Source organism: Arachis ipaensis, chromosome B05, assembly GCF_000816755.2.
Source record: "Arachis ipaensis cultivar K30076 chromosome B05, Araip1.1, whole genome shotgun sequence".
NCBI classification, from domain to species: Eukaryota; Viridiplantae; Streptophyta; class Magnoliopsida; order Fabales; family Fabaceae; genus Arachis; species Arachis ipaensis.
In genome coordinates this window covers 73,514,936-73,527,305 of record NC_029789.2, presented here as the reverse complement: position 1 = coordinate 73,527,305, position 12,370 = coordinate 73,514,936, and positions in this window count along the sequence as shown.

Below are 12,370 nucleotides of genomic sequence, written 5' to 3'. Positions count from 1 at the left end.
CTCAGTGCGTAAACTGTTATGCAGGGATGGTGGTTTTGTCCCGCCTGCAGTGAGGATGGTGGTTTTGTCCCGCTCACATATTGATAAATTATTTGGCAAGGACGGTGGTTTAAATCCCGCTTGCGTGTTCCGGACAAGGATGGTGGTTTAGTCCCGCTTGCTTGTGGAACCTACGGATAAGGATGGTGGTTGAATCCCGCTTATCTGAGTCGGGTCTGGCAACATAACCGACGCATGAGCTCATGGCCAGTAGGACAGGCATGCATCATATGCATTTATATGACATTGTTTGGGTGTGCATATTATAATTGGTTTGCCTATGTGAATAGTTATGTTTAATTGCTAATTGCTTTACTTGATATAACTGCTTGGTTGTGTTTGAACCTTCTTACTTGTATTTGTGACTGAAAATTGGTTGGATTGTAATGATTTGGTTGTTGATTAAGTTGCTTGGGCCTAAGGCCATGGTTAATTACGAGATGGACTGAAGACTGTGTTTGGTTTATATTTTTGGTTTAGAAAAGTATGAAAAGCTAAACTTCCTACTGAGAACGTGTGGTTTGTTCTCACCCCAAAATCTTCCACCCTTTCAGTGACACAGGTTTGAAGATTCAGTTTGAAGCTGCGGGCGATTCTAGAATTTACTTACGAGTTAAGTTTATGACTTGAGTTTCTTTCATAGAATTCCCTCGCCCTTACTGCTTAAGGTTTTATTTTATGCAGAGGGATAGGAGTTGTACGTGAATTTTATTTAAATTCTTTTGTATAATATTACTATTATTAATAATTATGTGATTATTATTACTTGGTGATGTTTGCTATATGATTTTAATTAATAAAAACAAAAATTTCTGGTATTTTTACTAAAATTGAATCGCGATATCGAACTAAAGGCTTAATAGTAAATAGTTAATAAGGAAAACAGGTCAGTAACGCCTTACTTTTGGTACGATCATGACGTATTGGAAGTTGGGTCGTTACAGTTAGCACACCAGGTGTTGCACTGTTATCTCTCTTTTAGAGGGAGAATTAGGATGACGCATCTTGAATAATATGTGATTCTGCCCTAACTTTAGGGTTAGTTCTCCCTTAGCCACATCAATGATAGCATTGGCTGTGGCTAGGAAAGGTCTTCCAAAGATGACAGTCATCTTCATCCTCTCCTATGTCCAAGACAATGAAGTTTGGAGGGATGTAATAGTTTTCAACTTTAACCAACACATCCTCTACTAAGCCATATGGTTTCTTCATGGTCTTGTCTGCCATCTCTAAAGAAACGTGTGCTATTCGTACGTAAGAACCGCGACTAATTAACCGTCTAATTAGATAATTAGTATTGCCCAAATTAGGTTCTGAGAATTTAGAATGAGAATTAGGGGATTTAAATATGATTTTTGGACTCAGTAGATTTTTCTGAGCCAGAAAATGTATTTTCTGTGAAAAATCGAGAAAAATCGCAAACCGGTAGCCGAACCGGTTGAACCGGTTTAAGTCTGCCCGATACTGTGCGAGAAAAAGTGAAAACAGTAGAAAACCTTAGGAAAAATAATTAAAGTCGAAAATCGAGCGTTAATTTTAAAGGTTTAGCCAAAAGTTGGGCCAAACGGGCTAAAAATACTAACGGACTGGACCGGGCCCAAGTTGGGCCCAAGCCCAACATATATAAGTTCAATTAATGAACCCTTTCACTCTCATAAACACACACACAGAGCTGTAAGCAAAAGAGGGAGAAGAGAGAAGAAGCACTATTCATCATCATCTTCTTAAGCTTATATCTTGAGCTACAGAGCTCTGATTGTCGCACCGTTTGCGGCCACGCAATCCTTGCGAAGAGCTCTACAAAATTCACCCAAGAAACTTGTAAGGAAATCATGAAATCCCTCTCTATTTTTTCCTTCCAAAATTTCAAATTTCTAAGGTTTTGGATTAAGTGAAATTTTGTGATTTTGAGTGTTTGGGTACACTCTAGCCCTTGATTGATATTGGGTTTGGCTTCCAAAACTGTTGGGTTAATGTGAGTTGTTCTTGAACTCTTGTGAATTCATTTATGGTGAGTATTAGATTTTGATTTATGTGAAATATGTGATATTAGCTTGAATAGTGGAGCTTGTTGGTGATTGTTGATGCTTGTTGGAGTCATTGGTGACTTGGTTATGGTTGGAAGCTCAAATTTCACGCAATTTGGGGTTTTGGAACATAATGGGAATCGGCCAAGGTATGGTTTCGGTTTCCTCTATGTAATATATAATATGTCTGGACACTTTGGTTTTGTGTTCTCTTTCTAATATTGCTCCATAATGAAAAACATGCTTATTTTGACTTAGAATTGCTATATTTTGATCCTCTTTTATTGCCATTCGATGCCGTGATGTATTTGCTGAGTGATTTCAGGATTTATAGGACAAGAATGGACTAGAAGAGAGAAAGAAAGCATGCACAAAAATTCCACGATAGAAGATCCTATTCCGGAAACAAATACACCAATCACTTTTAATATAAGAAGTCGAGTAGGCGGAACCTTTCAACGAGATAGTACTTTTTTAACTCTCTCCAAATGGAATCTATTCCAAACAAAGAAAGAATATTTATTGAACTGTTGGATTTTGGGAACTTTAGCACCGACGCGCACGAGCACTTCACGCGCACGCGTGGATATGGATAGCTGAAAGCAGCACGCAAGGATAGACGCATCCGCGCAGATCAGAGAAATCCCACCGACGCGCACTCGCACATGGCGCGCACGCGTGGATCACAAAAGCAATTGGCGCGCACGCACGCATGGCGCGCACGCGCGGAAAGCTGCACGTGACCTTATTAAAGGAAATCGTTCCTGGCGATTTATGAGGGTCATAAGGCCCAAATTCAAGCTGTTTCTACATGGAAAAGACCCAAGGATGCTAGGGGGAAAGGGGAGATCAATCATTTTACACTTAGACACAATTTTAGCTAGTTTTTAGTTCTTTGTTCTTCTAGAGAGAGAAACCCTTGTTCCTCTCTAGATCTAGCTTTAATTTGATCTTCCCTTGTTGAATTCTGAATTGGATCTTGTTAATTACTATTTTTAATTATTTAATTTGAATTATCTAGTATAATTTTGTTTAGATCTTGTGTTAGTTTTATGTTTCCTTGTTGTTTGTCATTTTATACTCATTCCATGAATCTTGTAGATCTTGATTTGTTATTGTTGCATTGATGATTTCCATGATTAATTGTGTTGTTTGAGTGATTGTATGTTGATAATTATTAGTGGGTACTTGTTAGTTTCAATTTAATTGCAATTTAAATAGGTCTTTTATTAATGCTTACCATGTGTTTGATGAAATGTTTCCTTTGATTATGGAGTAGTTCTCTTTACTCTTGTCCTAGGCTAAGGGAATTGGGTAAACTTGAGTCATTGGGTCTAATGAATTTGATGATTTGGGAACCCTTAGTGGTGAATTTGATAGCCATTGACACTAGCCTACTACCAAGTTAATTGGTAGTTAGGTTGGACCTTATGGGTTGATGTTGACCAAACCATTTAACATACTTCAAGTATAGAAGTAGACTTAATGAGTTTGGTTCCTCATAATTGTCAAGATATGGTTATTAGACAAGGATAGTGACCCCAATTCCCATGTCTAGCCAAGAGTTGCTTTTATCATTCATATTTGAAAACCCAAAAATCTTTACTGCTTTGTCTTAGTTATAGTTACTTGTTTAGTTTAGAATAGAATTACATTGGATGTTATTTTATGATTTTGGAATTATGTACATTTTGCTCTAGTTGTTTAAATTAGTTTCTTGCATCTCAAGATTACTTGCTTGTTGGTATTCCTAGTTTAATTTCTTGCTCATGATTTGCAACCCCGGATTTCTAACCAATGTTGAAGCACATGTTTGCCCATTCCTTGTGAGACGACCCGAGGTTTGAATACTTCAGTTACTTTTATTGGGGTTGAACTTATGACAACCAAATTCCCTTCTAAATTTGATACTCGAGGATTGTTGTTGGGAAGAGCTATACTTGCAACGGTATTTTATTGAGAAATTCTATACCAACATAGTCTTCGGGGCGATCAGCTTTCCAGCAATGTATAATAGTCCATACTTTGCCCGAGATTTGATGGCCCAAACTGGCGTTCAAACGCCCACCAAAGACCCTTTTCTGGAGTAAAACGCCAGAACTGGCACCAAAACTGGAGTTAAACGCCCAAACTGGCACCCAAGCTGGCGTTTAACTCCAATAACAGCCTATGCATGTGTAAAGCTCAATGCTCAGCCCAAGCACATAACAAGTGGGCCCCGGAAGTGGATTTCTGCACTATCTGCACTTAGTTACTCATTTTCTGTAAACCTAAGTTACTAGTTTAGTATAAATAGCACTTTTTACTATTGTATTCACATCTTTTGATAGACTTTTGTCATCTTTACAAACTTTTGAGACTATACTTGGAGACCATTGTTCACGTTTGGAGGCTGGCCTTACGGCCATGCCTAAACCTCTTTCACTTATGTATTTTCTATGGTGGAGTTTCTAAACCACATAGATTAAGGTGTGGAGCTCTGCTGTTCTTCATGAATTAATGCAATTACTACTGTTTTCTATTCAATCACGCTTGATTCTATTCTAAGATACTCACTCGTACCTCAATCTGGAGAATGATATAATCCATGACACTCATCATTATTCTCAAACCTATGAACGCGTGCCTGACAACCACTTCCGTTCTATCTGAGCTCAACGTAGTCATTGGGTGACAGCTTGAGTGCGTATCTCTTGGATCTCTAATACACGGATTGAGTCCGTGAGATTAGAATCTTCGTGGTAGAGGCTAGAACCATTGGCAGCCATTCCTGAGATCGGAAAGTCTAAACCTTGTCTGTGGTATTCCGAGTAGGATCTGGAAAGGGATGACTGTGACGAGCTTCAAACTTGCGAATGCTGGGTGCAGTGACAATGTGCAAAAGGACAAGGGTCTTATTTCGACGCTAGCAAGAACCGACAGCTGATTAGCCGTGCGGTAGCCGTACTTGGTATTTTTCATCCGAGATGAGATATCCGACAGTTGATTAGCCGTGCAGAGATCGTACCTGGTATTTTTCATCCGAGAGGATCATACAGCTTGCCATGGAAGGGAGCACGCATGATTGGAAGAAGACAATAGGAAAGCAGAGGTTCAGAAGCAACAAAGCATCTCCAAATGCTTATTTGAAATTCCCACCAATGAATCACATAAGTACCTCTATCTTATTTTATGTTTTATTTATCTTTTAATTACCAAAACCTCATAACCATTTGAATCTACCTGACTAAGATTTACAAGATGACCATAGCTTGCTTCAAGCCGACAATCTCCGTCGGATCGACCCTTACTCACGTAAGGTTTATTACTTGGACGACCCAGTGCACTTGCTGGTTAGTTGTGCAAAGTTGTGAAAAGTGTGAATCACAATTTCGTGCACCAAGTTTTTGGCGCCGTTGACGGTTCATCTTGTTGCTTAGATTAGGTAATTTTATTTTATGTTTAAGATTTTTATTTTTATTTTTGAAAAATTCAAAGAAAAAAAATTTTCTTCAGAATTTTTAAGAATGAATTCTAGAGTTTTATGAGATATGTTGAAGCCAAGTTGGCTGTTAAGCCATGTCTAATCTTTTGGACTGAGGTTTCCACTTATCTTTGCAGGAGCCTTTTGGTTCCCATCAATTTGGCTGTTGTATGTAATGCTCTGCTAAAGCTTGGCTGGCCATTTAGCCATGTCTAATTCTTTTGGACCGGAGCTTTAGACTAATATTGCACGATTCCTGGAATTCTTATTAAAAATTTGAATTTCTTTATTTTCTATTTCCAAAGTATTTTAGAAAAAAAAATACAAAAAAAATTTAATAAAATCATAAAACCAAAAATTTGTGTTTCTTGTTTGAGTCTTGTGTCAAATTTTAAGTTTGGTGTCAATTGCATGTTTTTAATTTTTCTTAAATTTTAGAAAATATATGCATTGTGTTCTTCTTTGATGTTCAAGTTGTTCTTGATGATTTTCCTTGGTTGATCTTTAATTTTTCTTGTTTTGTGTCTTTTCTTGTTTTTCATATGCATTTTCAAATTGTTAGTGTCCCTAGTACAAAAATTTTTAAGTTTGGTGTCTTGCATGTGTCTCTTTTCTTAAAACTTTTCAAAAATATGTTATTGATGTTTATCATGATCTTTAAAGTGTTCTTGGTGTTCATCTTGACACTCAAAGTGTTCTTGCATGCATTATTTGTTTTGATCTTAAATTTTTATGTCATGTGTCATTTTGTTGTTTTCTCTCTCCTCATTAAAAATTCAAAAATAAAAAAATATCTTTCCCTTATTTTACTCATAAATTTCGAAATTTTGTATTGACTTAGTCAAAAATTTTTAAAATTTAGTTGTTTCTTGTCAGTCAAGTCAAAATTTCAATTTAAAAATTCTATCTTTTCAAATCTTATTCAAAAATCAAATCTTTTTCATTTTTCTTTCATGTTTTTCAAAAATCCATCAAAATTAATTTTCAAAATATTTTTCTTAATTTTAATTCATAATTTTCGAAATTATTGCTAACATTTAATATTTTGATTCAAAAATTTCAAGTTGTTACTTTCCTGTTAAGAAAGGTTCAATCTTTAAATTCTAGAATCATATCTTTTAGTTTCTTGTTAGTCAAATAATCAACTTTAATTTTCAAAATCAAATCTTTTTAATTTCCTTTTCAAATATTTTTCAAAATAAATTTCAATCATATCTTTTTCAAAATTTAATTTCAAAATCTTTTTCTAACATCTTATCTTTTCAAAATTTATTTTCAAATCTTTTTCAATTAACTACTTGACTTTTTGTTTAATTTTAAAAGTTTACTATTTCTTATCTTTTTCAAAATCACCTAACTACTTTTCTCTCTCTAATTTTCGAAATCCACTACCAACTTTCTCAAAAATCTTTTTAATTAATGAATTTATTTAGCTTTCATATTACTTTTATTTCTTCTCTTAATTTTTGAAAACCCCTGATGAGCGGATAATTTATACGCTTTTTGGCATTGTTTTTAGTATGTTTTTAGTAGAATCTAGTTACATTTAGGGATGTTTTCATTAGTTTTTATGTTAAATTCATATTTCTGGACTTTACTATGAGTTTGTATATTTTTCTTCACCTAACTACTTTTCTCTCTCTAATTTTCAAAAACCACTACCTACTTTTTCAAAATTCTTTTTAATTAACTAATTGTTTTAAATTCTAATTTTATTTTATTTCTTTTAATATTTTCAAATTCTAACTAATAATTAAAATAAAAACAAAAATATTTTTCTTTTCTTTTAAATTAATATTCGAATACTCTCTCCCTCTCATCTCTTTCTATTTATTTATTTAATTACTAACACTTCTTTTCTTCTTAAAATTCGAACCCTCTTGCTCTCTCTGTGTTCGAATTCTCTTAATTCTCTCTCTACCTCATTCTTCTATTCTTCTCTTCTTCTACTCATATAAAGGAATCTCTATACTGTGACATAGAGGATTCCTCTTCTTTTCTGTTCTCTTCTTTTTTATATGAGCAGGAACAAGGATAAGAACATTCTTGTTGAAGCTGGTCCTGAACCTGAAAGGACTCTGAAGAGGAAGCTAAGAGAAGCTAAAGCACAACACTCTGGAGAGGACCTAACAAAAATTTTTGAAAAAGAAGTAGAGATGGCAGCCAAAAATAATAACAATGGTGGAGATGCAAGGAAGGTGTTTGGTGACTTTACTGCACCAACTTCTGACTTCTATGGAAGCAGTATCTCAATTCCTGCAATTGGAGCAACCAACTTTGAGCTTAAGCCTCAATTAGTTTCTCTAATGAAGCAGAATTGCAAGTTTCATGGACTTCCATTGGAAGATCCTCATCAGTTCTTAGCTGAATTCTTCCAAATCTGTGACACTGTTAAGACCAATGGGGTTAATCTTGAGGTTTACAGACTTATGCTTTTCCCCTTTGCTGTAAGAGACAGAGCTAGGATATGGTTGGACTCACAACCTAAAGAAATCCTGAACTCTTGGGAAAAGTTGGTCAATGCTTTCTTGGCCAAATTCTTTCCACCTCAAAAGTTGAGCAAGCTCAGAGTGGAAGTCTAAACCTTCAGACAGAAGGAGGGTGAATCCTTCTATGTAGCTTGGGAAAGATACAAGCAATTGATCAGAAGGTGTCCTTCTAACATGCTTTCAGAATGGAGCATCTTATGTATATTCTATGATGGTCTGTCTAAATTGTCCAAGATGTCATTGGATCACTCTGCTGGTGGATCTCTTCATCTAAAGAAGACGCCTACAGAAGCCCAGGAAATCATTGAGATGGTTGCAAATAACCAGTTCATGTACACTTCTGAAAGAAATCCTATGAATAATGGGATGACTCAGAAGAAATGAGTTCTTGAGTTTGATACTCTGAATGCAATATTGGCTCAGAATAAAATATTAACTCAGCAAGTCAATATGATTTCTCAGAATCTGACTGGAATGCAAGCTGCATCCGGTAATACTAAAGAAGCCTCCTCTGAAGGAGAAGCTTATGACCCTGAGAATCCTGCAATGGAAGAAGTGAATTACATGGGAGAATCCTATGGAAACACTTAGAATCCTTCATGGAGGAATCATCCTAATTTCTCATGGAAGGATCAACAGAAGCCTAATCAAGGCTTCAATAATAATAATGATGGGAGAAATAGGTTTGGCAATAGCAAGCCTTTTCCATCATCTTCTCAGCAACAGATAGTGAATTCTAAGCGGAGCCTCCCTGACTTAGCAACCATAGTCTCTGATCTATCTAAGACCACTCTCAGTTTCATGACTGAAACAAGGTCTTCCATCAGAAATTTGGAGGCACAAGTGGGTTAGCTGAGTAAAAGAGTTACTGAAATCTCTCCTAGTACTCTCCCAAGCAATACAGAAGAGAATCCAAAGAGAGAGTGTAAGGCCATCAATATACCCAACATGGCCAAAACTATAGAAGAGGAAGAGGTAGTGATTTTCAGTGAGGAAGACCTCAATGGACGTCCACTGACCACTAAGGAGTTCCCTATTGAGGAACCAAAGGAATCTGAGGCTCATACAGATACCATAGAGATTCCACTGAACTTACTGTTGCCATTCATGGGCTCTGATGAGTATTCTTCCTCTGAAGAAGATGAAGATATTGTTGAAGAGTAAGTTGCTCAGTATCTAGGAGCAATCATGAAGCTGAATGCCAAGTTATTTGGTAATGAGACCTGGGAGGATGAACCTCCATTGCTCATCAATGAACTAAATGCCTTGGTTCAACAGAAATTACCTCAAAAGAAACCGGATCCCGGAAAGTTCTTAATACCCTGTATCATAGGCACCATAACCTTTGAGAAGGCTCTGTGTGACCTGAGGTCAGGAATAAACCTCATGCCACTCTCTGTACTGAAGAAACTAGGGATCTTTGAGGTACAAGCTGCTAAATTCTCGCTAGAATTGGTAGTCAAATCAAGGAAACAGGCTTATAGAGTTGTAGAGGATGTCTTAGTGAAGGTTGAAGGCGTTTACATCCCTGCTAATTTCATAATCCTAGACACTGGGAAGGATGAAAATAAATCCATCATCCTTAGAAGACCCTTCCAAGCCACAGCAAGAGCTGTGATTGATGTGGACAGAGGAGAGTTAGTCCTTCAATTGAATGAGGACTACCTTGCGTTTAAGGCTCAAGGATCTTCTTTTGTAACCATAGAGAAGAAGCATGAAAAGCTTCTCTCAATAAAGAGTCAAACAGAGCCCCCACACTTAACTTCTAAGTTTGGTGTTGGGAGGCCACCATTAAGCTCTGAGTCTCTGTGAAGCTCTCTAAGAGCTCACTGTTAAGCTATTGGTATTAAAGAAGCACTTATTGGGAGGCAACCCAATGTTATTATATTTATTTATATTCCATTGTCATTTTATGTTTTCTTTAGGTTGATGATCATGTGAAGTCATAAAAAACAGCTGTAGAATTAAAGCAAAATAAAAAATAGCATAAAAAACAGCACACCCTGAAGGACAGGTAAGGATAGCAGAATGGGCGTTTAACGCCCAGTCTGGCAGCATTCTGGGTGTTAAACGCCAGAAATGGCAGGCAGGCTGGCGTTTAACGGCAAAAAAGGGTGTCTGGCATCAGGCTGGCGTTAAACGCCAGAAAGGGGCAGCAGACTAGTGTTTAACGCCAGGAAAGGTAGCAGAGCTGGCGTTAAACGCCAGAATTGGCACATAGAGGGCGTTTAAACGCCAGAATGGTGCAGGGAGTAGAATTCCTTAACACCTCAGGATCTGTGGACCCCACAGGATCCCATCTACCCTACCTCTTCTTCTCTCCTCTTCACACCTTTCCATAACACTCTTCGATGCCTTAAGGGATGGACTTTCCTCGACAACAAGCCCTGGAGAAGCCAACGTTTGCACCAACGTTTGCCTCAAACTTGAGGTCAAACGTTGGTTCAAAATTATACCCTGGAGAAGCCAAAGTTTGTGCCAACGATTGCCTCAAACTTGAGGTCAAACGTTGGTGCAACAATAAGTCCTGGAGAACCCAAAGTTTGCGCCAACGTTTGCCTCAAACTTGAGGTCAAACATTGGCTCAAAAACTAACCCTGGGGGAAGCAATGTTGGCTCACAAAGACATCAGGGGAGGCTTAACGTTTGTGCCAACGTTTGCCTCAAACTTGAGGTCAAACGTTGGCACAATTACTATACCAGGGGGACCTAAAGTTTGCGCCAACGTTTGCCTCAAACTTGAGGTCAAACGTTGGCTGCAACATGGCCTTGGAGGGAGCACATTTGAGCTCACGTTTGACCTCAAACGTGAACTCAAACGTGAGTGACAGAAAGAGCACTGTTCTACATAAGGCTAACACTCCAACGTTTGATTTAAAGTTTGCCTCAAACTTTGACTCAAACTTAAAGGCTCCAAAGTCCAAATTGCAAACTGATTTCTTTTCAAGTCCAAGAGCAATCAACTAAGGCTATCTTCAATCCAATTCCATCAAGGCCAAGGCCCAAATTCAAGTCTTAATGATCAAAAGAAGGAAGTGTATAAATAGAAGTTAGTTTGATTTAGAATAGGACGGCAACTTTTACTTTGAACATTTGTAACTCTTTTAGAATTTTTACTTTCTGTAACTTTGATTTTGGATCTTGGAGGAGAATTGAATTCTCTTCCTCTCTGGCTTTCCTGTTTTCATTTTCTGCAAAGCTTTACTTGAGTCTTGGGTGTTGAGAATTGAGGAAATTCTGTCTGAATCTCACCTTGAGATCTCTCTCTGTTTTCATTTCACTGCATCATTGGAGAAATTGAGATTTGGATTTATTTCTTCTACTGTTTGATTTTAAATTTACTTGCAATTGATTTCTGAATTGGATCAAGGAAGGTAGTGAGATCTAGATTTAGTTTTCTAGTCTCTTGACCCCTGAGATCTGGAATTTCCTTTCTGTTTATCTGTTGAGGCTTCTTCAAGCCAAATTACTTTTTCTGTTTGAGATTTACTTCAGTTTAATTCATCCTTTATTTTCCTGTCCATTGCAATTTACTTTTCTTTGTTTAATTTCTGCAATCCCAATTCCCAATTCCTTTTATAATTCAAGCAATTTACATTTCTTGTACTTTAAGTTTCAATCATTTACATTTCTTGCAATCTAAGTTTCTGCAATTTATATTACTTGCACTTTAAGATTCAGCTTCTTTAATTTCTTTGCCCTTTAATTTACAGTCAATTATCCCTCTCCCTTTAAATTTCAAGCAATTTAGCTTCTGTTGGATACAAATCACTCAAATCAACCCTTGTTCGCTTGACTAAATCAACCACTAAACCAAAATTGCTCAATCCTTCAATCCCTGTGGGATCGACCTCACTCACGTGAGTTATTATTACTTGATGCGACCTGATACACTCACCGGTGAGTTTTGTGTTGGATCATTTTCCACACATCAAGTTTTTGGCGCCGTTGTCGGGGATTAATTAGATTGATAATGATTAAGTGAAGTGGAGATCTAGATCAAGCACTTTTTCTTTTCTTTTTCTTTATTTTTGACTAACACATTAACTGTTTGAATTTTTGCCTAAACTAACCAAAACTTCACTCTAGCAATGGATTGAAGTGTTACTGTTTTTCTGGTTTTGTGTGATTTTCTTTGTTTTATTTGTATGTCAGGAACAAGGGGAGCTATACACACTTTTTGTGAACAAGATGAAAGAACCCTCAGGAGATTAAGAAGAGCAGAAAGAGGGAAAGGCATTGTTGGAGAAGAAGATTCAGAAGAAGAATTCCAAGATATAGAGGAACACTCAACAAACCCAACAAATCCACCAGCAGGAGTAGCCAACAACAACAACAATCCACCATAGAGA